Raw genomic sequence first — 25,715 nt, 5'->3', positions numbered from 1 at the left:
TCAACAATTTAGTCAATGACGTCTGCTTGAAAATCATGATACAATTTTAAGACTTTTCTGTTACTCTTCAGTCTTTAAAAGGCATCTGTATCTTTCTTTTCAAACAAACATGACTTCCTTCATGGCCTTCTTACTTTTTGCTTAGACCACTGTAATAACCTGGCCATTGTCTCTTTCTCCCTGATTCTTCCTTTGTATTGTTGCCTGACTAATCTTCTCAGTGACAATCACTTTATTTCCCCGCTTCCCGCAGCATTAAAAAACAGGCCCCTTTCACATTGGCATTCAAGGCTCTTCAGAATTGGGCTCAACTGACTTGTCCTGGCTGCTCATCTCATGCCATATATCCCCTCTGTCTCCTACAATTTTAGCAACAGAAGTTGGGGTTATTGTTATCAAACCCATTGCCCTCCATAACCATTCTTTGGAAGAACATTTTTTTTTTTAAGATTTTATTTATTTATTTGACAGACAGAGATCACAAGTAGGCAGAGAGGCTGGCAGAGAGAGAGGAGGAAGCAGGCTCCCCGCTGAGCAGAGACCCTGATGCGGGGCTTGATCCCAGGACTCTGGGATCATGACTGAGCCGAAGGCAGAGGCTTTAATCCACTGAGCCACCCAGGCACCCCTGGAAGAACATTTAAATTATAAGGATACCCACAAGAGCAAACAAATAGGTCTTCTCTGGAACTTCACTGAGCTGAAACAGGAGAAGGAAAGGAGTGGGGAGAGGTATGTGGTTACAGAAAACTGATATAGAGGTGCAAATCATCTTAGCTAGTCCTGAAGAAATTCTGCAACATGACACAGTCGTCAGGTGGAGCATTATGCTCTAACCTCGCCATTAGGAGGGCTACAGACAGGAGAGGAGGTGGTATAGATACTTAGGGACCCAGGCAGGAGAGCTAGGATGTTTTGGAAATAATACATAAATCAGATAACCAAGAATATTGATGGAAAGAAACACACACAAGAAGAGTTTTCATCTAAATGTACTTAATGCAAAAGCCTACTCCCGTATTTTATACAAAACTTATGAAAATAGGCATGACCCTGTGTTCCCAGTAAGATGCCACTGTGGCTTCCTTTGGGTAGATATTGTACAAGACAGATTCTTGTCTTGTGGACAAGGAAGAGTGCTTGCACTTGTGCAAGGAAAAGTGCTGAATTATGAAGTGTTTCCTAAACTACAGAGACTTGGGACCCGTGGTCACAATTTTTAGTATTTTCTTTAATGCAACTCACTTTCTTCCTTAAATAAATTTAGCTCAGAAAGAACCCTATCCTAAGCAAGACTGTCCGTGAAATCTCAGGTTATGCTTTTTCTAATACATATTAAAAGAAACACAGTGATTTTGAAAAAAGTTCTTCATACGTCACTTGAGATCATCTCACTTCCATGTTGTGCTACACATACCTGTATTTTGAGAAAACACTGGGATTAGGAGACTGAACCATTATTCTGGCTAAGTGTTGACGTCGAAGACATTTGAACAGGGCCTTTCCTGTTTTCTAGTCTGAAACATGGGGACAGGACTGTGCGTGAGTCCCCGCTGGGGGTAGAGGGTGTGGAGTGAAGTAGCCAAAGGTGATCAAGTGTTGGTAGACATGAAGGGTTTATCCTTGATCAGGAACAACATCATCATCTCTTCTGGGGCTAGTGAGAATCAATGGATTAACATTTACGAGGAGCTCAGAACTTTCCAAATGTCTACTGTAGTTATCCGTCCTTTGTAGGGAAGTAAACAATGGAGGAGAGGGCCAGCCGGCAGTCTCATTGGCAGCAGTGGGCTCCTGGAAGAGGTTGATTGGGGTACAGGCTTGTGCATGGCCTCAGGGGGTCCTGTTGGCATCTTCTAATCTCTGTGCTGCCAGGCTACCTCCTCTGTGTCTAGTCCAGAATTCCAGCAGCTCAGTGAGGGTGGGAATGGGAAAATGCTCAAAGTCAACGATGCATAGACATTGGAACTCCTCGACTGCGTTCCTGCTAATGGCACAGGGCTGCCCCTAGGGCTGCCACATGAGATCATCAGAATCGACTCTACAGGGATGCAGCTGGGCGGTGCCTCTACAGCTCTTGTCAGAGGCTTATTTTTCTTGCAAAAAAAAGGGGGGGGGACCTGGCTTCCCAAATGAAGGGGGCTTTATGTAACTCTCCTGCCATTTTTCTCTCACCTCTAGAGCGTAGCTGAGCTCTTAGAAAACTGGTGTTAAAACACTTCAGCAAGAAGCCAGGCAATTGAAAGCCCCCTCTAACAGCTGTTAATGGTTGTCGATGAGCAGGCAGACACAGGGCGGGAAGGAAGGGAGCCAAAAATAACGCTACAGCAGTATTTTCCAGGATTCAGTCATTCCTGGTGCTGGAGAGAGGGAGCTTGAGGGACTGAAGTACAGCTCTCTGAAAACAGGGACGTTGCTGGAGGGACAGAGGCCATGGGCTGTTGCCTGTAGAATCCAGTCCTCGTATGGCAGGACCTGGAAAGGCTTTCTCAGGACCCTGGTATCTGAGAAAGACTAAAACGGGGAAATAGAAAGAGAAGGTAAGGAAGACTGATGTTGGAGGTGACCTGAATTCAGCATCACTGGTGACCTGAATTCAGAGACCTGAGGCGGCTCTTTGTGTGTGTGTGTGTGTGTGTGTATGTGTGTGTTTTATATGGTACTTCTTCATGAACCTGTGTGTCATCCTCGCACCTGGGCCATGCTAACCCTGTCTGTATCCTTCTAGTTGTAGTGTATGTGCTGCCCAAGTGAGCGCTTCTTGGTGTGTGTTATTTTTATTATTTATTTATTTTTTTTTTAAAAAAGATTTTATTTATTTATTTGACAGAGAGAGAGAGAGAGAGAGAGAGAGAGAGATCACAAGTAGGCAGAGGCAGGCAGAAAGAGAGGGGGGAAGCAGGCTCCCCGCTGAGCAAAGAGCCCGATGCGGGGCTCGATCCCAGAACCCTGAGACCATGACCTGATCCGAAGGCAGAGGCTTCAACCCACTGAGCCACCCAGGTGTCCCTGGTGTGTGTGTGTGTTTTTATAGTTTTTTATTTTTTATAAACATATATTTTTAACCCCCGGGGTACAGGTATGTGAATCGCCAGGTTTACACACTTCACAGCACTCCTGGTGTGTATTTTTTTTTTTTTTTTTTTTTTTTAAAGATTTTATTTATTTATTTGACAGAGAGAGATCACAAGTAGGCAGAGAGGCAGGCAGAGAGAGAGAGGAGGAAGCAGGCTCCCTGCCGAGCAGAGAGCCTGATGCGGGACTCGATCCCAGGACCCTGAGATCATGACCTGAGCCGAAGGCAGCGGCTTAACCCACTGAGCCACCCAGGCGCCCCCTGGTGTGTATTTTTAATCTGAGTTTCATTCTGTGGGATTTATAAACCCATCCCATGATCAAGGAACCATTTTAAACCTATTTCCCCTTAGAAACCCTGCTCTTGACTCCTAGCCTGCATGGGGTTGCCTCCCCACTACCTTCCTACTGCACACACCCTCTCTTTCATAGAGATTTGGGGGCACTGTGGGCTTCAGGAACTCAAGAGTTTTTGTTTTTCTAATATCCTGCCTCCTTTTCTGTTTTGTTTTTGTTTTTTAAAATTTTATTTATTTAATTGACAGAGAGAGACCCAGCGAGAGAGGGAACACAAATAGGGGGGGTGGGAGTGGGAGATGCAGGCTTCCCGCCGAGCAGGGAGCCCGACGCGGGGCTGGATCCCGGGACCCTGGGATCATGACCTGAGCCAAAGGCAGATGCTTAACGACTGAGCCACCCGGGCGCCCCTCCCCTCCTTTTCTGTTTTTACATCATATCTCAGTCTTATCAGCCATCTTTCCAAGAATTGTAGTCACAGTATTATTATTTTTTCGGTTTTCTTTTTCTTTTTTTTCTGAAGATTTTATTTTTAAGTCATCTCTACACCCAACGCGGGGCTCAAGCTCACAAGTCCAAGATCAAGAGTCGCGTCCTCCACCGACTGAGCCAGCCAGGCGCCCCACGGTTTTCTTTTCATTTTTACGATGTATACACATAATGGAGGAGACTTTTCCCTGACATTTCACTGTCACTCAATTCAAATTGTGCATGTGGCACTCTGAAATCTTTCCACCTGCTCTCTGGAAGTTTTGATACTCTTCATGAGTAAAACCAAGTCTCTGAACAGCACTTCCATTTGAACCGTGTATTTGATCTTTCCGGGCTCGGCAAACTGTCACCGACTCAGAGCCTAGACAGGAAAGTGGCAGATGATTCAAGCTTCATTAGGAACAAGTCATGCCAAAATAACTTCATTTCTGGTTTTGATAGGATTACTGCTCAGAGAATGCACCAGAAATAGCATCCCAGGATTCCAGCAAGGCAGCTGATATCTCTTAAGTCACTCTTTGAATAATATGAAACAACGGGATCTGGAATGTAGTAAAATTAAATGACCAGTAGCTGGGTGACGGATCAATGTCAACTTCAACCTGAAGGAAAGTTGTCTGGTGATGTGACTGTGGCTTCTGTTGTCTGCTCTGTTACAGTTAAGTTCTGTATCTGACTAGGAGACAATGGGGTGGCAAGCTGGTCAGATACTTCAGGAGAGGGAATCAAGATCCCAAAGAATGACCACAGGCTGATAGTATGGGGTAAAATGTAAAGATCCGTTTTAACAAAAATAGACATCAAATCCTGTATGGATTAATTTTTTAATCCTGTATGGATTAAAAATCTTAAAAGAAGTCAGTTTCATGAGGACAGGATGGGAAAGTGCTGGCTTAATAAGGTGAGTCAGGACACTGACACAGAGGCCGGGAAACTTGGCACAATTCTCGGCTACCCCAAGACACGTCTAATGCAGGGAAGGGGTTATAGCTTTCCTCTGTTCTTTACTCTTCAGATCACATCGAGACTCTAGCATTTAGTGCTGTGTGTTAAGAACAGGCCTGACCAACAAGGATCATGAAGAGCACTGAATCCATGTGATAGACGGAACCCAGCTGTTAAATCCCGAGAAAGCAAGATTTACAGGCCCCACGGAAGAGCTGTCTTTAGAGAGCTAATGGGCTATTATGAGAAGAAGAGATGAAACTTGTTCTCTTTCATTCCAGAGGGCATAAATAAGGTCACAAATAAAAGTGTAAGGGATGTAGATATCTGGCACAAATGAGGAAGTATTTTCTAGTAATTGCAGATGACAAAATGGAAGCAGTTCTTGAGGGATGGTGAGCTCCCCATTGCTGGAAGTGTTCCAGCAGAGGCTGGAGAGATCCCTCTGTCCTATAATAAAGGGATTCCAAACTGGGTGGGAGATTGGACTAGATGACTTCTAACATGCCTTATTTTCTAACCTGTAATCTGTGACACTCCTCACTGTTTCTCCACAATAATTAAGAGGATTTATGGTTCTTAGTGTTCCTTAAACACTTCATACAAATCTTGACAAGGAAGAAAGACAAGGCTGATAATATTTTCACTTACTTTGGATACCACTGCCAAAATATATGGACTTGTGAGTTGGCAAAACAAACAGAGCTTTTTTGAACTTCCCCAGCTCTCCTGTGAGTCTATGAATGGCACATCCGTCAAGCTACTTTAGTTTGGAATGCTGGCCTAGTCCAACCAGTCTGCTGAGATCATGAGCATTTACAGAGAACACAGGGAGTCTTCACAGAATGTAGTGGAAGGCAATATTTAAAAAAATAAAAAAGTCAGTGATTTCCTAAGTATGTAAGTTTTCAAAGGCCATCAGATCTATTCAACAAAAATTCAACTTTAGAGTTGAAGAACCTTGAAATTAAACAAATGCAGACTTAGAGGACTGAGTTTCAAGTCATTTATACAGGCATTATTTCCAGGCATGATCTTCCTGTGCTGAACAAGTAAGCGCTTATCCATTGAGACCTGTCGGAGGAGTGCAGTCAGTCCCATGGGCCTACAAATTTGTTTAAACGGATAGCAGCATGTCCCGTCTTGTATTTTCCTGGGCTTGACACAACAGCCACTTAATAATATCATAAAACTTGTACATGCCCTGTCATTCTATACACCTTGAAAATGGCAGGAGAAAACAGCCCAAAGCTCTTCCTCCTTAATAATCTCTTGAACAGGTTTTAGTACTGAACCAGGTAATCCTGATATCTTTGCTAAGAAGAAGAAAAGAAACCAGAGGTCCTGACCACAAGTAGAAGAGATGAAGGACACAAGGCAAATCAAAGAAGTGAGATGAGGTAGAGAATATGCTCTAAAACATGGCAGTAAATACTGGGATTTACTCATGGTTGATGCTCATGGTCCACAGCTCTAAATTATCAAGAATGGTCAGAACTTATGAGAGAACCCAGCTCTGTACCAGCAACCTGAAGCCAAGGCAACAGAGATGCTCGTGCAATGATGGGTCCAACTAGGTTCCTGGAGATCACCCGTGCTAGCTCTCATATAGTCGTATGTTAGTCTTAGGACTCGAATCTGGGTTGGAATCTTTTGGGTAGTTTTTCCAGGTCTGTGACCTTGCTATCTCATTAATGATTCTAACTCAAAATCTAGACACAAAGTTGCAATGAACAATTGAACTAGGGCTTCCTGTTGCGGAGCTGGCAGTGGAGGGACCTTCTCTTGACACTGGCCTTTGATCACAGATGGCCATGCTCACACAGAGGCTGCCCCTCTACGTTCTATTAAGACAGAGCAGGAAAAAAGCCTTAGATGCTAAGATGATCATGCTCTTTCAGAAATCTTTAACTCAAAGCAAGTTACAATTTCAAATAATATCATACTTTTTTTTCCCCCAAAAAGGATTGAAGTAAATCCTAAGATCCAAAAATAACCTTCTAATACAGACTGAGGAACCCATGGGGGCCAGACTCTACGGGACCCAGGGAATTGTACAATTCAATAACTGGTTAGAAAAGGGGCCCAAGTGTGTATGAAGCATAAAAGAGGCTGAATTTCAGTAAGTTTTGGGCTAAGAGACAATTGTATTTGAAGCAAGTAACAGTAGGAGCTGGAATAGAAATCTGCGCCAAGTAGAGTCGACCTAGACCTGCTCGACATTAAGCCCAGCAGGGGAATACCCAGTGGGCATGCTGGGTGTCTCAAGGGGGATTCTGAAGCCTTTTTCCTACCATGAATCATGATGATGACCATGAACAAAAGACCCATGTCCCATGTCCCAGGTACTCACTCCTATCCTGCAAAGCATTCATATTATCCCCAGGAGCTAGGCTCAGGGGTTCAGGGATTTGCCCAGGGCTAAACTGGTTGGTATGGGAGCTGTTGCTTTCAAGACACTATTCTCTCTACTCCTCCTGCTTCATAAAAATCCATGCTCTTTAATAAGAACTACTCCTGGCCAGAGAGCAGGGGTTGCCTGAGGTAAAGAGAAAGAGTGATTCTGGGACCAGGCCTGAGGTAGACATGGGCATCCTGGATTTTCCAGTAGTCTGTTACGTGACCCTGAGTATTTCATGCTGCAGTTTGGACTTTCTTTTCTTTTAAAATTGATATATAATGTACTATCTGTTTCAGGGGTACAGGTCTGTTATTCATCAGTCCTACACAATTCACAGCACTCACCATAGCACATACCCTTCCCAATATCCATCACCCAGTCACCCCATCCCTCCTACTCCCCCCACCCCGCAACCCTCAGTTTGTTTCCTGCGTTTAAGACTCTCTTATGGTTTGTTTCCCTCCCCAGTCCCATCTTTTTTCATTTTTCCCTCCCTTCCCCTACAACCCCCCCAACCTGCCTCTCAAATTCCTCATATCAGTGAGATTATATGATAATTTTCTTTCTCTGATTGACTTAAATAAGTCAATACCCTCTAGTTCCATCCATGTCATTGCAAATGGCAAGATTTCATTTCTTAGGGCTGCATAGTAGTCCATTGTATATATATGCTTTGGTCTTTCTTTAAAAGACAAAATTTTATCAGGCTCAGTGTGTAGCTGAGCCCCTCAAAAGAATGAATAAATGTTTAGAAAATGCTGGAGTGCTTACACCTAGACCTAGAGACACACACACCACAGGTATGTGCATCCTGCAGAATCACGAGGAGGTGGATGATAGAAACAGCTGTGGTTATAACATAAAAACCTTACCCCATGGACTCTGCCTAGTTACTCTGTCCTAAGGCATTCGAGTTTTAGAGCTTGAGTATTTTTTCCTTCCATGGAAGTAATGTTAACGTGACTAAAAAAAATTGTGTAAAAAAACATGTACCATAAAATTTACCACCATGATCATTTTTAAGTGTACAATTCAGTCGTATTGCGTATATTCATTGTTGTGACATTGATCTCCAGGACTTTTTTTATCTTGAAAATCTGAACTACTGTAACCATTAAACAACCCCCTTTCCCTTCCATCCCCCAGGCCCTGGTAACCAACATTCTATTTCTGTCTCTGTAAATCTGACTACTTCAGGTATGTCATATACGTGGACTCACGCAGTATTTATCTTTTTGTGACTGGTTTATTTCACTAACATGGCTTTTGAAATAAGTCCAGGGAGATGAGAAGAACAGGTACGAAGAATGAGAGGGAGAGGGCCAACCCATCTCCCCTCTGTTTCTGTTTTTTTTTTTTTTTTTTTTTTAAGAAATATTCTTTTTTTTTTTTTTTAGGATTTTATTTATTTATTTTACAGAGAGAGAGAGATCACAAGTAGACAGAGAGGCAGGCAGAGAGAGAGAGAGGGAAGCAGGCTCCCTGCTGAGCAGAGAGCCTGATGCGGGACTCGATCCCAGGACCCTGAGATCACAACCTGAGCCGAAGGCAGTGGCTTAACCCACTGAGCCACCCAGGCACCCCTCTCTGTTTCTGTTTTCGACCAAAAAAAGATGGTCTCCCGGAGTGTTCTCTTGAGTTGGACCACAGAGGGGAGAATGATGAGGGCCCTCCAGACACAGTGGGTTCAAGGCCCATCATCTCCACCAGCGAGTTTTTAGTGAGGGCCCTCGGTACCGGAGTCCCCATTTTAAGTACATTTTCTAAAGTCCACAGAGTTTCAGCAATTTTTGAAGAATTCTCATGAAAAGCTCTCAGCATCTTCCTGGGGGAGGGAGAATTGGAATAAATAAGGCCTCCTTATTTTGAGAGCAGCCTCAGTCGGAATCTTGGCGCGAGAGCAGATGAGGCAATGGAATGCTAATGAAGAGTTTCAAAGCTGCCAGAGCCTGCTCTTGAGGAACGAAATATGCTTAGAATGTGTGTCCCTCACGGACGCAGGCGTGGGGCATAGAAGGAAGGGAAGTTTGGGTTCAAACTGAAAGACAGCCTGTGGAATCTGGTCACATGTCAAAGGGGTCATTGGCAAAAAATGTCTGGGAACCACTGTTACACTCGGGCTGAACCCTGCAGGGCCACCCCCACCAACACTGCCTCACGCGTTACTGTGACTAGGGCCACATCTTCGGCACGAATTCCTCCTTTCCCACCGAAACTTCCAGCCAGCACCCAGAACGAGGGAGGCATTCTACAGCAGCTCCACGTGGGAGCCCGACTCTTAGAGTCAGAAGACTGTGCCCTGGGAGGTAACCTTCTCATCTGACCTGACAGAGCTCAACTTGCCAGTAGGTTTATTTGTAAAAATAAATAAATTAATTAAAAAAAATTCTATGGAAAGACGTCTACCAGGCAATCTTAATTATCCTTGCACAAGCCTGCTGTGAAATTCTCAGTAGGTCTTTCTGTTTTTACGTTTTCCCTCCACCGGCCTGATCAATCCCTGATCTTAACCCCTGATCTTAACCCCTCTCCCCGCCAAACCCTTGTTTCCTCTCTTAAACCTGCTAGGGGCAAACTTTCCTTCCCACCCTCAGTTCAAGGCAACTCCTATCCTTCTGGTATTGCAGCCAAAACCCTCATTTATCTTGGATCCTTTTCTTTCTCCCGTATCCCACTTCCAATCAGTTAGTGGGAAATTCTGGCAGCTTTGCCTTCAAAACAGAGTCGGAATCCAAACCTTTGCCTTCCCTCCCTGCTACGTTCTTGTCTAAACCACCTCTCGTTTAGGTGATTGCCAGAGAGGCTTCGGTCCTATCCCTGCTTCTGCCCTTGACCCTTTGCTCCCTATTCTCAAACCTGCATCCAGAGTATCCTTTGGAAAGGTAAGCTGGATTACATCCCTGTTCTAGCCAGAAACCGCCAAAAGACTCCTACTCCCCCGAAGGGAAGCCAGTCACTAAGCAGCCTATCCGTGGTGCTGTGATCTGTCTCCTCCTAGCCCTAGCTCTCGCCCTGGTCTCTCTGTGTTGCCTGCTTGGTGAGACCTTTCTGAGCTACTCTATCTAGAATTTCAACTCCTGTCCTCATGAACTATTCCCTTCCCTGCTTTCTTTTCCCTTGTAACACTGATCACCAATTTACTCTTCCTGTTTACCATATGTAAACCCTAGAGGGAGGATAAACTTTGTGAAGGTATCGGGCTTATCTGTACACAGCCAGTGCTCAGTGCAAATCTGTTGAAGAGATGAATGGCTCTTTCTGGCCATTCAGGTCTCAGCCCAAAGGCTGCCTCCTTGGGGAAGCCTTCTCGGGCCACCCTGTTTAATCCTGCCTCTCCCGTTGATGGCTGCTTATCATATCACCCTGTTTATTTTGTTTTTAGCACTTACCATAGTCTAAAGTTATCTTGTTTTCTTTTTTGTCTTTCCCACTAAAATGTAGGTCCAGGAGAACTCCAACTTACTCTGTCCTATCCTATGCAAGATCCCCAACTCTTACAACAGGGTTTGGCCCAGAGTAGGTACTCTGTGAATGCTTCCTGAATGAAGGGAGCACCTTCAGGACAAGATCAGTTCACATCGATTATGTTTGCCCCGACTTTCTAACCTGAAAATTTCAATCTATAGAAAAAAATGAAAGAAATGTACATTCTTATGCCATTAATCTGGATTCACCAACTATTCAATTTTGCTCAATTTATGTACTCTCTTTACTATCAATGTGTACACACACACATATATACATTTCTTTCCAGAACCATCTGAAAATAAATTACATTTTCACCTCTAAATACTTCAGCATATATCTCCTGAGAATAAGGACATTCTATATAAAAAATATCATTTTCCTACCCAAGAAAAGTAATGTTGATGTAACATTATAAACTAATATACAGTCTATATTCAGGGTCTCTAAATTGCTCCAGTGATGTTCCTTACAGATTTGTTTTCAATCTGAGAGCCAATCAAAGGTCACTGATTGTGTTTACCTAGGACAGTCCCTTGTCACTCTGCCTTTCATGACACTGATGTTTTTGAAAAGTTCAGGCTAGCGGTCTTGAAGAATGTCCCACAGAGGATGTCTAGTCATAGCACCAGATGCAAAACTTAATCTAACTTATTCTTTTATTCTGTGTGTTCTACTAACCAGTTTAATATACAGTGAATTCATTTTTTTTTGTTTAAAATTCTTAGGTTTGCTCCTTTTCATCTTTTTGCCTAATTTTAATTATTTGCCTATGTAAAACATTTAAATAATTCAAAAGTCAACATCAAATAAGAAGATATGCTCAGAGTTTTCACTCTTATCCTAAACTTTTCTCTCCTTTCACCCCCTTTCAATAGGTCACTTTTTTCATAATTCTTCATCTTTTCTGTTTCTTTTTATAAAATCTGCAAATGTGTTTATGCATGTATATGCTAATAAGTTATACATATACTTTTATACATTATAAATATATATTCTTATTTTCCTTGCACAAAAGGACCATATCATATATAGTGTGTGCGTTCTTTTGCATTTTATTTTTGCCTTCTAAAATATATCCTGGGGGCGCCTGGGTGGCTCAGTGGGTTAAAGCCTCTGCTTTCGCTCAGGTCCTGAGCCCCACACTGCGCTCTCTGCTTGGCAGGGAACCTGCTTCCCTTCTTCTCTCTCTGCCTGTGTCTCTGCCTACTTGTGATCTCTGTCTGTCAAATAAATAAATAAAGTCTTTAAAAAATAAAATAAAATAAAATATATCCTGGAAATTACTCCTTATCAGTACATGGAGCTGTTTTTTCTTTCTTTCTTATGACCGCATTGTATGTGGTTATATAGTTGTACATATGTGGATAATCTTGCACATGTGTTGTTTTATATTTGTACAAATCCATCATTTTTTAGTGGATTGTTATGGACTGAATTACATCCCCTACTAAACTCCACAGTTTGAATCCCTAATCTCTCACGTGACTGTATTTGGAGATGGGTCATTAAGGACATAATTAAGGTTAAATGATGCCATAAGGTGAGGCCTTGATCTCACAGGAGTGGTGTCTTTATGAGAAGAGAAGAGACCCACTGCTCTCTCTCTGTGCACAGAGGAAAGGCCAAGTGAGGACACAGCGAGAAGGTGGCTGCTATAAGCCTCCGGCCTCCAGAACTGTGAGAAAATACATTTTTGTTTAAGCCACCCAATCTGTGGTATGTTGTGGTGGCAGCCTCAACTGACCAAAACATGGGTATTAGAAGAATCAAATACTGCAGACCTCCCATGTAAAAAAACTACAGTTGACTGAAGAAAAAAGTCACTTAAAAAAAAAACAACAACTTAAAAGAGAAGACATTTCTGGAGGTCCCTGAGGAGGAGGAAGTAAGGAAGACCCAGCATTCTGCTGGCTGCAGAGGAGGTATCAGTTTGCTTATGAAGTAAAAGTTGTTTTAAACCCCGGCATGAGCCTTACAGGTGCAGACCCATTAGAGCATTACTTTCTCTTCTGACTCACTCTTCTGAAATTTCAGTCGTACACGTGTCAGTTGTCTTCTCCCAGATTTTGGGCACGATGGAGGGGAACCACCTTATTGCTGCAGGGCCCCTACGCATAGCTCCCTCTGACATAGGAAACGTGGAGAGGAATGAAAGCGGTTAAGGTCCAGGGGCACCCGGGGTCTAGGCTGTTCAGGAGGTGACTTTGCGGTGTCTTCTTTTAATAAAGCCCAGTTAAAGATGAAAGAAGCATTTTACTGTTAGTTTTGTAAAATGTCATCATCCCTCTGATTAGTATAAAAACATGTCCTTATTACTGAACATTCTGACACATCTCTGATCAGAATCTGTATACAACCAGGGCCTAATGTAAATACTAAAAGTTACTGAGTAATTTCCCAATGCGGATCTGTAGAGATATTTATGTATGTTGGAAAATACCTATGAAAGGACCCTTCTTTTCTTTGGTTTCAGTACTTGTACTCCAGGCTGACAGGAAAGCAGAGACACTCTTCACATCTTGTCCTTTCCTCATAGCTGTATAAGGTTTGACAGGAGGGTGAGACTTTCTTTCTCTGCCTGGGGATGCATAGGGTCAAAGACTTGGAAAACCTCTGAGCTATTTCCATTTAAAATAACACTAGTGATTTCCAGAAGCGTCACTCTGGAAAACATACAGAAAGGCAAGGACATCTGTAAGTTTCAATGACCAAGGGTAAACCTAAATATGAAGAAAGGTCTTCAATTTTTAACAAGAAGGAACTAGAAGAAATCTATTCCCTCTATTACTTTTTGGTTGTTTTTCACGTGAGTACAAGTTTGTTCAGCCCAAGGGAAGTACTGGAGTTTCTTAGGAGAATGCAGATCTTTGTAATGGACAGAAGGGACCAGAAAGCATGGGGGCTGGGTAGAGCACGGGCACTTATAGAGAGGAAACCAGTGAAGCCCACAGAACCTCTGAAATCACATAGAAAGTCATATTTGAAGTTTTATTCTTCCAATATTATGCTCCAAACTTCACTTGGTCTTGCTTCTGTTCTTTCCCTTCTATCCACTGAACTGTTCAAATAACTCTTTTATTATTACAGAAATGTAATAATGCACAGTGTAGGAAGTGGAAAATGCAGACAAGCAAAACAAAATCCATCATATTCTACCATTCACATGTCACCATTGTTAACATTTTAGCACACACCCCTACGGCTCTTTCTTTATACACACACACACACACACACACACACACACGTTATCTTTTAACCAAACCAAGATACACCCAGTGTATCATTCCCCATTCGCCTTTCCTCAGTAGCACTACCTTTCCATTTCAAGAAAATATCATTTAATTATCTAGATCACATTTGAATTTCTCCTATTCCCTCCCAAAAGTTATATCACTGGTTGTCCAAACCAATAACTACTCCAGGACTATATATTGTATCTGGTTCTAAATCCCTTAAATCTTGTTTAATTTAGCCTCGCCCCATTTTTATGACACTGACTTACTGAAAAAATCAGGCCATTTGTCCTGTAAAAAGGCTCACCCCCTGCATTTGGCCTGTTGTTTCCTTCATGGTGTTGTTAAGCCCATTTCTCTTCTCTAATCCTTGATTTTCCTGTAACTGGAAGCTGTATAAAAGGCTTTAGGAAGTCAAGCTGTACACTGAATCCATCATTGGGAATGATGTAATTTTAATGAATATTTGCATCCGAAGACATCTGATGCCGGGTTGGCCCACCAGGAGTGATGCTCAGAGTGGTCCCTGCCTGTGTAGGTGTGAACACAGTGTGTATGTTTTGTTACTTGGTGTCTCTCTGTGTTGCTTTGTATTACAATTATGTCCATCAAACATTCATCACCATGGTTTTACTCATAAGCGATCACCTTTGCCTGAATCTGTTCCTGGCATTTTTTTTTCAAAGATTTTTTTTTTTAAAGATTTTATTTATTTATTTGTCATAGAGAGAGAAGTGAGAGCAAGCACAGGCAGACAGAGTGGCGGGCAGAGGCAGAGGGAGAAGCAGGCTCCCCGTCAAGCAAGGAGCCCGATGTGGGATTCGATCCCAGGGCGCTGGGATCATGACCTGAGCCGAAGGCAGCCGCTTAACCAACTGAGCCACCCAGGCGTCCCTCAAAGATTTTTTTAATTTATTTGACAGACAGAGATCTTAAGTAGGGGGAGAGGCACGCAGAGAGAGAAAGAGGAGGAAGCAGGCTCCCCACCGAACAGGAAGCCCGAATCGGGGCTCAATCCCAGGACCCTGGGATCATGACCTGAGCCGAAGGCAGAGGCTTTAACCCACTGAGCCACCCAGGTACCCCTGTTCCTGGCATTTTAAAACACGTGATACCAGATTACAAATAACCCCAAGGCAAGGGCTTTGTGATCTAGAAATCTGGTATCTTCCTGTGGGTCCTTATATGCAGGTGTGCTAAGTAAAACTTGATGCTCATAATATCACTCGAGTGTCATACTCCCTAACAGGTGATTTAGGGAACATCTCTGTACATAGTAGCCTCAGTGAGATAAACTGTTGGAGATGAAATATTTCCCAAATTACTGAAGATAAGATGAAAGCCACAATCCTGACTAGACCTCATTGTTAGCAGAGAAACCAGCAATGGGGGTCTGAGTGTTAGAGTTAATCTCTGTCCCTGCCTGCCCCTATGACTCTTCTCTTTTCTGAGGACCATTGCTTCCTGGTGATTTTGACCATTATCTACATTATCTACAGAGAAAGAGGGAACACAAGCAGGGAGAGTAGGAGAGGGAGAAGGAGGCTTCCTGCTGAGGAGGGAGCCCGATGCGGGGCTTGATCCCAGGACCCTGGGATCATGACCGGAGCCGAAGGCAGATGCTTAACGACTGAGCGAGCCCGGGGCCCCGGGTTCCTCAGACCCGTCTCTTCAGTTCTGTACTCTCAGTGCCTTTGGCAGATATAAAGTCTCACAGATACCCATCAGCAGTCCATGGCCTTTTCCCTCCACCTGTGTGTTCCCATGTCTAATTTTCTGTGATCTGTGGAAGGTGTTATCATTCTCCCTGTCCTCTCTCCAGGGCACAGACCTTTCTCAGCTCATGCTAGGATCAGGGTGAATCTCCTGGCTGTGCCCTCTCTGTGGAGGAAGTTTATTGTTCCATCCTTTAACCATTTCATTGCTCAACAGATATTCCTTAAACTATTTTTCATTATGTTGCTTCTTGGCTCACACTTCAGTGAATTTCTATTGCTTATCTGATCAAGATTAAACTCTTTTATCTAAATTTTATTCTTTCATGCTAAGGCCCCATGTACTCTTACATATTTTGAATTACTTCCCTAATTCTGCCATTTGTGCTATCAAAGCTGGCTCCTCAATGCCCCGTGAATGCTTCCTTTTGGGTTCTGGCCATGCCTGTGACCTCTCCTGGAGCATGTCTCCCCATGTGCTCCCCAAGAAAGTCCTATTGGTCCTGTGAGTGTTCGTTTTAGGTGGTCTAAATTTCACGGATGCAATGAAAAGAAAATCCCGTTTTTTCCCACACTGCAAACAACAGCCAACAATACTTGACAGCTACAATGCATGCTCTTGAATTGTTCAGCTTTGATTTCATTGGTTTTATCTTGATTCTTCAACAATATTGTAAACTCTTTGAAGGAAATGATCTTGCCTTATATTTCTAAGTAAATCCCCAAAGAAGTGACCTATGAAAAGGGTCATGTGTTCTATGCCTCTGCTTCTATGAATTGCTTTCCTTAAGCCACCTTGTCCTTGTAAGTGTATGTTTTAAACATACCACACATACACACCCCAACTCCTCTGAAGGTAATTCTGTATTTTTTGTTAAAGATTTTATTTATTTATTTGAGAGACAGAGATCACAAGTAGGCAGAGAGGCAGGCAGAGAGAGAGGGGGAAGCAGGCTCCCTGCAGAGCAGAGAGCCTGATGCAGGGCTCGATCCCAGAACTCTGGAATCATGACCTGAGCTGAAGGCAGAGGCTTTAACCCACTGAGCCATCCAGGCGCCCCAACTCTGTATTTTTTTTTAAAGTTTTTTAAAGATTTAATTTATTTATTTGACAGAGAAGAGAGACAGAGAGCGAGGGGGAGAACACAAGCAGAGGAAGTGGGAGGGGGAGAAGCAGGCCTCCCACTGAGCAGGGAGCCTGATATGGGACTCAATCCCAGGACCCTGAGATCATGACCTGAGCCGAAGGCAGACGCTTAACGACTGAGCCACCCAGGCATCCCAATTCTGTATTTTTTTGTACCTTATTCCAATGTCTAGCATCTTACACTGCTATAAAATTCTCCTTTAATACAGCCGAAATCCCTCAGATGTAGTGAGGACACTATTTCTTCTGTTCTGTGAATGAGAACATCTGGTCAACATTTACCGTAACCGCCTTAAATAAGAGGCACACAGATACTCTGTCAAACAGAACTTTGAAAGGTCATCGTTTTTCTCTCGTGAACATCTTGTAAATCTGATAGATTAAAGTCACCCCCCAAATCTCCACAGTTACAAAAGGTGCGCCTCAAATATCTTTTAGTACCCTACGAATTTCCCCAAACTATGAACTTCTTACCCTAAATCCCGGTGTTCCGTAGTCCTAGTCTTCCCACCTTCCTATTCAGGGCACACAGTTCAACTCCTGGGTGACTACAGCTTCTCTAGGGAGAAAGAAGATTCCCACAGTCTAAGGTGTCTCCTGGGAAGGAAGGAGCGGTCTGCTACTAGAGCTCTCATCGTTACGTGGCAAGACCTGAAAGTCCTGTCTTTTTTAGCAGATATTTTCATGGCCCTTTAGTAACTTTTCTGTTTTTCCCCACCCTTCTCTTTTTATAACCAATGAAACAAGAATAATAGGTCAGTTGCAAGGCGTCAGAAGCCTCTGCGGACAGATCTCTGAAATGACTTGCACACATAATTCCATTCCAACCCACGTCACTCAACACGGCTCAGCCTACGCGTGTGTGGCTGCCGCTCTCACAGACCTGCCTGCCCTACTCTGTTCTGCTTGCTGAGGCCGGCTCCGTGCAAGGTATCACCTCTTTATTGTCTTTAGGAAGAATGATATGTCAGCAGCCCTTGCAAAGAAAGAATTGAAAAAGAGGGACCGGTGGCTCAGTCCTTGTGGGTGTCTCAGTCAGTTAAGCCTCTGCTTTGGTTCAGGTCATAATCCCAGCATCCTGGGATCGAGTCCCACATGGGGCTCCTTGCTCAGCAGGGTCCTGTTTCTCCCTCTGCCCTGCCTGTGCTCTCTCTCTCTGGCAAATAAATAAATAAAATCTTAAAAAAAGGAAAAAAAGAAAAAACAGAGCAAAAATGAAGACTCAATCAGAAAAAAATGAGTCGCCATTGTATTTTATACCATCCTTTACAAAGCAGAAGACAAAATGAGATAGTTGCTACTTCAGCTGTAACTATGACCTTCTGTATCCTTCCTTTGATTTTCTTCTAAACACAGGAATCTTTTGTTGGCTAAATCCCAGCTTTATTTATTTTTTTTTTTCCACCCCTGGGCCAACTTTCTGGCTTGCTTGGGAACAGCTGCCGGTATTTCTTTTTGTTGCCAGTCAGTCAAAAAATGTGCTCACGTTGGAGGCCTGGCTCCATCCCACCCAGGGGGCTGAATGCATTAACTTTTCACACACAGTCTTTGCCAGGCTGCACACAGAAGTCCATCTCAGACAGTAAAGCTCCCCGAATGATCAGCTAGCTTGGAGTTGGTGCCAACGTCGGGTAGAGAGACTGTCAACATATTTTAGGAGTCTATGGCAGAGTGATAAGTTTTACTATATGCACCGAGTTAATAGGAAAAAGAACACTTCTGAGATATCAGGAAACCAAAAGTGCCATTATTTAATTGCTCCACTCCTGAAAGCAAAAACAATGCAACCTTTGATCTAGCCTGTGATTTGGTTAAAAACCAAAACAAACAAGGATAGAAACATAAGGTATTAACTGATTACTGCCAATAATTTTGTTTTACTTCCTTTGTGCTTCTAAGAGCAGCCTTTTCTACTGACAGCCACACACCACTCCAATGTCTGGATATGATCCATTTTATTAAGAAATTCCTGAATCATTTTCCTGGTTTACAGCTTGTCCAAACAAGAATCCAGGTGTTCTCACCATAAGAAGGGTCTCTTTCAAAAGCTGTCTGCATGTACAACCGTACTCCCAATAGAAATGTCACGGACACCTCAACAATAGAGCTGAAACCTGAAACAGTCTGGTGACAATTCCAACTTTTTGAACGGAATGTGAATGCATTAATATTATTAGGTAACTTTACTGATACCCTCACATTTGTGTCCAGTGTTAAAGCTGCCAAAGAAAAGACAGAATACAAACTGACTCTTGGATTCCAAAACTGAGTATTTTGGTATGGAAACTGTATTTTCTTGTAACTCATTTAAAAAACACACCATGATTTCACTGTTTAATTGCAGTCTCAGTTTTCAGGAAGCAAAGAGAAACAAGATACATAATCGATGTTTCTCTTCCGTTTGGCTTCCAGCCTAAATGGTCCTGTGCTTTTATTGGCAAAGCAGGGCAGGTAATAACAGTGAACAAGAAACCTATTCTAAGAAGAGCTGGCTCAAGTGAAGTACCACTACATCATGAGTGACTCAACCATCTACTCGAGAGTGATTACTCTGCAACGATGAAGCCATGCTAATTGGACAATGGCTTGCTGCCAGTTCATGTTGGCATGACCTACAATACCCTTGGCTGATGGCCATGTTTCTCTAGCACACTTTTTTTTTTTTTGGTAATCTGGATGGGAAGTGGAAATAATTTTTAAAAACTCTCTCCAGTGCTCTTTAACTTCTTTTTTTAAATTTTTTAAAAATTTTTAAAAAAGATTTTATTTATTTATTAGACAGAGATCACAAGTAGGCAGAGAGAGAGGAGGAAGCAGGCTCCCTGTTGCGCAGAGAGCCCGACGCGGGGCTCGATCCCAGCACCCTGAGATCATGACCTGAGCTGAAGGCAGAGGCGTTAACCCACTGAGCCACCCAGGCACCCCTGCTATTTAACTTCTTATCATGAAGTAAAAGTTTAATTGAGGACCCTGTTAAAGGCCTGGGTTCTATGATTAAATATGACAAAATAATAGTTATGATTACTGATCAAGTGACGAACTTTACAGCTCTGAACTTTGTCTTTAAAGCTATTATTAATCTTAATTGAAATAGCTAAGAGACTCTATAATAGGGGAAAGAAAGAAATGTAAGGAACATTCAATACATATATATACCAAAGAGGTTTGAACTGAATAGATGTGCCGGTAACTAATTTTATAAAATGTAATGCTAACAACTTGACGGTCAAAAGCTTTGTTTAAATCCATTTAAAAATGTTGACTACTGAGGTCATCTCCTATGATCCAGGGATAAATAGGTGTAGTGGAAAGAATCCTTAAATTGGCTTTGAAACCAGGTCACTTAAAAATAATTTTTAGATGTCTTAGTTTTTGTCAACTCAACTCCTTCTACTATGCCAAAATAGGAGCGCATTTCTGCTAAGTTTCTTTAAATAGGACTTACTGGCCTCAGGATTTAAAAAATGTAAGAGGTTTGGAAACAGCTTATGCATTTCAGTTTTAAAATTAGCTATTGCTGTGGCTATTTTCACACCAGATTTCCCTCCCTCTGTATCAGCACCATTGAGCAGCCTTTGGAGGTGGAATTACAATAGTATTTGCTCCTCTTTTCTTGGCTTCACTTTATTACACCCCCATTTGAGACTGAGGCCCAGATTTCAGGGCTGGAAGTCACCTTTACGTTACTATAAATAAATTCTGCCTTTAGGCATTTCAAAATTATCAGCATGATTCTAGGACTTGAAAACTTCTTGCTTGCCAGCAACTAGTTACCTGGGATATTTTGACTTATTATTTATTTGCTTTTTTTTTTTTTTTTCATCTGCTGCCAAGTCTCACTAATGCAACCTGGAAAATTGCACCACATAATGAGGATTCTGAGGTAAGAGCCATTTCATCAGAGAAGACAGTGCTTTCCTTTTATGGGCATAATAACGCCTCCTGTTTATGTAGCGCCATCCTTCGAAGAAGTCTAACAGATTGCATTTCAATAATTTGAACAGCAGCCCTGCAAGTCAAGCTGGTCATCAGTGTTGCTCTTCCCTACAAACTCGTGTGGAAATGGAGGTCATTAAATGCAATTATGTTTTTCAAAACCCTAAAACCTTTGGAAATGGTGAGAGCGCGATAACTGGAATCTTCTGTGACTTGCTTGTGTTCTAGGTTATCAAACAGCCCTGTGGTTCTATAGCTCTTTAACTGTCATCTCTGGAGGACCGTTTCTGAAAAGTCAGGGGGAATTCACCAAGATGAGCTGGAGAAGTGAGCTTGCTCCTTTTGTGAAATCCTGTGGTTCTTTCTTTTCCCGACTGGTTTGCCTCCCATCTCTGTGGCCCCATCCTACCTCTCAATCCAAACATTCCTCCTCTCTCTCTGACCAGTAGGATTTATTCTCTCCCTCTGGCAGGAACCTATAAAGTTCACGGGCTATGAACCTACAGCACAGGGTCAGACCTCAGAGATCATTTTCAGAGAAGGATGTGCCTTGCTAAGTTGAGTCTGCCCACTTGGTCAGTAGATCCCAACATCTTTCAAGTACCTAAGAGCACTTGGTTAGCAATTGGTCTTTTGTCTTCTGTATTATCAAGTTTTCTGTCTCTTTTGCAACATTCTCAGCAGCCCAAGTCTTAGTCACGATGGGCTAGGCTGTGCTGAGGAAGCAACCACCAGTTCTTAATGGCTTAACATAAAGGTTTATTTCTTATTCATGTCCGAGTCTGATTTGAGTCAGATGACTCTTCTCTAACAGTGACTTGGGATCTGGGCTACAGTTTCAACATCTCAGAGTTCTTGGAGTTCTTTGACACCAAGTTAAATGGTTGGGAAAGAACATGAAGAACTAATACCTACTTTTAACTGTCTCAAACCACAAGTGACCCATGACTTCTACTCATGTTTCTTTGGCTATATCTAGTTACATGGCATACCTGATCATAAATTTGGTCTTCTTGTGTATCCAGAGAAGAGAGGAAAGTTGGATGTGGGTGAATACTGATCATCTTTACATAGAGTGCAAACATGCTGGAATTTCTTCCCACTTAAAACAGAAGAACCAAATGAAACCTTTAACACCATTTCCCTCCTGCTGCTGGCCCATTTTTCTGCTCCTTTTAACTCAAAAAGCCTAAAAAATGTAGCCTACTTTAGCTTTTAAATTCCTTTCTTCCCATTCTCTTTAGGACATAACAACAGTTTTTTTTTTTTTTTTAAATCCCACTGCTCCCTGAAAAGTGCTCCATGAAATCACCGATGGCTTCCAAAGCGATAGACGGTCAATTTTCAGACTTCATCTTAGCTGACTATTAGCATCATTTGACATAGATGATTACTCTCTCCTCCTTAGAATGCTTTCTTTACCTAGCTTCCAGCACATTATATATTTCTGCTTTTCCTTCTATTCCAATGGTTGTTCCTTCTTGGTCTAACCTACTGGCTTCTCTTTATTCCTCTGACTTCTTAATTTTAAAAAGCTTCAGGTTTCCTTCCCCACCCCCCCTTCCTGATCTACACTTAATCTCTTGATGATTGTATTTTGTCTTATGCCTTTCAATATCCCCAGTAATCTGGTATTAAAACTTCTATCTCCAAACTGAACTTGTCCCATAAATTCCAGCCATGCATATCCTACTGTATGCCAGACATCTCTACTTTGATGTTGACACACATCTCCAACGTAATTTGTATGAAACAAAACTCTTAGTTCCATGCTTAACACTTGAAACCTACTCTTCCCCATCTTCGTCAATCCCAGTTAATGGCAACCCCACTCTTCCAACAGCTCAGACCTTGGCGTTCTTCCAACTTTGGAGTTCTCTTTAAGTCCTCTCTTTCTCTCCTTCCATCCTATATTCATCCTACAAGGAAATCCCATAAGTTCTACCTTAAAAATTTCACCAGAATCTGATACTGATCATCACTCTACTGTTATCACTCTGATCTGGGCCATTTGTCATGCCTGGGTTGTTGCCTTAACATCTTAGGTGTTTTCCTGTGCTCGCTTCGGCAGCACATATACTAAAATTAGGTGTTTTCCTCGCTTTTGCCTTTGTCCTCTCTTTCAGTCCATTTTCTTTCTTTCTCTCTTTCTTTCTTCCTTTTTTTAAGATTTTATTTACTTGACAGAGAGAGAGATACTGAGCATGCATGTGAGAGTGTGTACAAGCAGGGGGAGGGGCAGGCAGAGGGAAAAGGAGAAGCAGGTTCCCCTTCAGAGCAGGGAGCTTGATGTAGGACTCAATCCCAGGACCCCAAGATCATGATCTGAGCCAAAGGCAGACACTTAATCTGCTGAGCCACCAAGCGTCGCTCTTTCATCTATTTTCATATAGTAGTCAAAATGATCCTCTGTGAAACTCTCCAAGTGGCCTCCCAGCTCATTCCAAGAAAAGGTAATGTATCTCAAGTTCATAGCCTGGTTCTGTTACCCAGCATGTCTCCTGCCATTCTACCACTCGCTCATTCTGTTACTGTGTGTCAGTCATGCCAAGTCCATTCCTGCCTCAGAGCCTTTTCCTTGCTATTCCTTCTGGCTAGACCACCCAAATGTCAGCATGGCTGGTTCCCTCACTTCCTTCAAGTCTCTACTCAAAGTCACCCCCTCAAAAAGGTCCCTTTTAACCATTCTATCTATCTATCTATCTACTTACTGAGTGTAGGTGGTACTCCATGGTACATTAGTTTCAGGTGCACAACATAGTGATTCAGTGAATTTATACAACAGTCTATGTTCACCACAAGTGTAGCTACCATCTGTCACCACACAATGTCATTGTTCACCATTGTATTTAAAACTGCAGTGCCCTGGGGCGCCTGGGTGGCTCAGTGGATTAAGCCGCGCTGAATTCGGCTTGGGTTGTGATCTCAGGGTTCTGGGATCGAGTCCCGCATCGGGCTCTCTGCTCAGCAGGGAGCCTGCTTCCTCCTCTCTCTCTCTGCCTGCCTCTCTGCCTACTTGTGATCTCTCTCTGTCAAATAAATAAATAAAATCTTAAAACAAAAACAAAAACAAAAACTGCAGTGCCCTGACATTCCTTACCTCCTTCTGTTTTATTCTCAATGGTATCTAACCAAGTACATATTGCATTTATTTTTTGTCTCTCTTCCCTCTCCCCCACTGGAATATAAATTTAGTTTTGTTCCCTAGGTTCACCTAATAGCTAGAACAGTGCCTCCTGGTAAAGAGTTGGGCCTTGATACATATTTGTTGAATGAGAATGAAAAAATGAGTGAGGGAACAGGAGCCCAAAGAGGCTGACTGATTTGGTCAAGACCTTACATGTGGTAAGTGCCAAGGTTCTAACCTTGTGGTTAGTGATTCAAGGTTCAAACTATGGTTTTCCCAGCAACTCATGGCTGATGCTCCTCAAATCTACAATTTTGCCCATTACTCTTCTTCAGTGTTTTTTGTTTAGGTGGTGAATGGGGGGAGGCCAAAGGGCTGGCTCTGTGATCTGGGGTGGGTGAGTGTTTTGTTCTTCTTATCTGGATCATGCCACTCCCCAAATATCTCAATTACTGTTTGCCACCAATTTTCACCTCCCCCAGAGTTACACTCAGGCTAAGAGTGCTGCTGGCAAACCGTACTACAGTGTTAAGTACTTTCTGTAGTTTTACACACTGAAAAGACTGTCCAAAGATAATGATGACTGTCTTACTGCTTCTTTAAAAGACTGGACCCAAGCCATCCCAGAGACCTTAACAGCTTTCATCTCCTCTGAAAACTTTCAGTCAAGAAGATTCCACAATTTCCTCTTGGTCTCTGCACCCGACAGGACTACTCCAAGAACCTTCTTTATTGCCCCCTGTGGTTAGGACTTCACAACAAATGCCTTTGCTTCAGAATCCTTCTGGGTCAGTTTTCCTTTCTGTTTAGCCCTGAAAAATTGCAAACTGCCTTAAAATGTTGAGAGAGAGAGAGAAGTGAAAGAGAGAGAAAGCAAAAGACAGAGACAGAAAGTGAGCCAGCCAAAGTTTGAAATATATGTATACCCAAGAAAGCAAGTGGTCCACTTGAGGGGTCTATTTCCCCTTCCCAAGAGCTATTGTCTGCATGAAAACTCCCCCTTCTCTAGAGGGTGAAAGACCATCAGCAGTAAGCCCAAAGAAAGGTGGTAGAGCTTTGACACGAACATTCTTTCTCCTCTTGTTTTAAAAATATTTATTTTTCCTAAATAAAAATTATGTATCTTTAAGAAATGCGATGTTTTGATTACCACAAACTAATTAACATGTCTATCACCTTTCATGGTTATCCTTTGTGTGCGTGTGTGTGTGTGTGTGTGTGTGGTGAGAACACTTGAGATCTATTCTTTGAGCGAATTTCAATTATATAATACATTATTATTAACTGCAGTCACCATGCTGTACTTCAAGTTTCCGGAACTTATTCATCTTATAACTGAAAGTTTGTACCCTTTGATCAATATTTCCACTTTGCCCTACCCCCTCCCTGAAGCTTCTAATAACCACCATTTACTCTCTGTTACTATCATTTGACTTTTTTTAGATGCCACATATAGCGAGATCCCGCAATATTTGTCTTTCTATGTCTGGCTTGCACTTAGCATAATGTCCTCCAGGTTTACTCGTGTTGCCGCAAACAGCAGGATTTCTTTCCTTTCCTGAATACTATTCACACACACACAGCACCTTTTCTTTATCCAGTCATCTGTCAACAGACAAGTTGTTTTCACATCTGGGCTATTGTGACTAATGCTACAGGGAACACGGGAGTGCAGATATCTCTTTCCGAGAGTGATTATATTTCTTACAGATATATACCCAAAGTGGTATTGCTGGATCACTTGGGAGCTCTGTTTTTGATTTTTTGAGGAACCTCCATCCTATTTCCACAGAGTCTGTACCAATTTACTTTCCCACCAACAGTGCACAAGGGTGGGTTCCCTTTTCTCCACATTCTGGGAGGAAGCCGAGCAGTCCCA

The 25,715-nt window shown here is 42.6% G+C and overlaps 1 protein-coding gene and 1 non-coding gene across 2 annotated transcripts in view; both read right to left on the bottom strand.

Annotated features, from left to right (window-relative positions):
• BACH2 (BTB domain and CNC homolog 2) overlaps positions 1-25,715 on the bottom strand; it is a 363,936-nt gene that overhangs the window by 51,486 nt on the left and 286,735 nt on the right. The window lies entirely within an intron of this gene.
• Positions 2,652-2,758, bottom strand: LOC122898265. The gene has a single exon (XR_006382943.1). It is a non-coding gene; the product is annotated as a U6 spliceosomal RNA (small nuclear RNA).

This window comes from Neovison vison, chromosome 1, assembly GCF_020171115.1.
Source record: "Neovison vison isolate M4711 chromosome 1, ASM_NN_V1, whole genome shotgun sequence".
Lineage (NCBI taxonomy): Eukaryota > Metazoa > Chordata > Mammalia > Carnivora > Mustelidae > Neogale > Neogale vison.
This window is presented reverse-complemented; position numbering and strand designations above follow the sequence as displayed.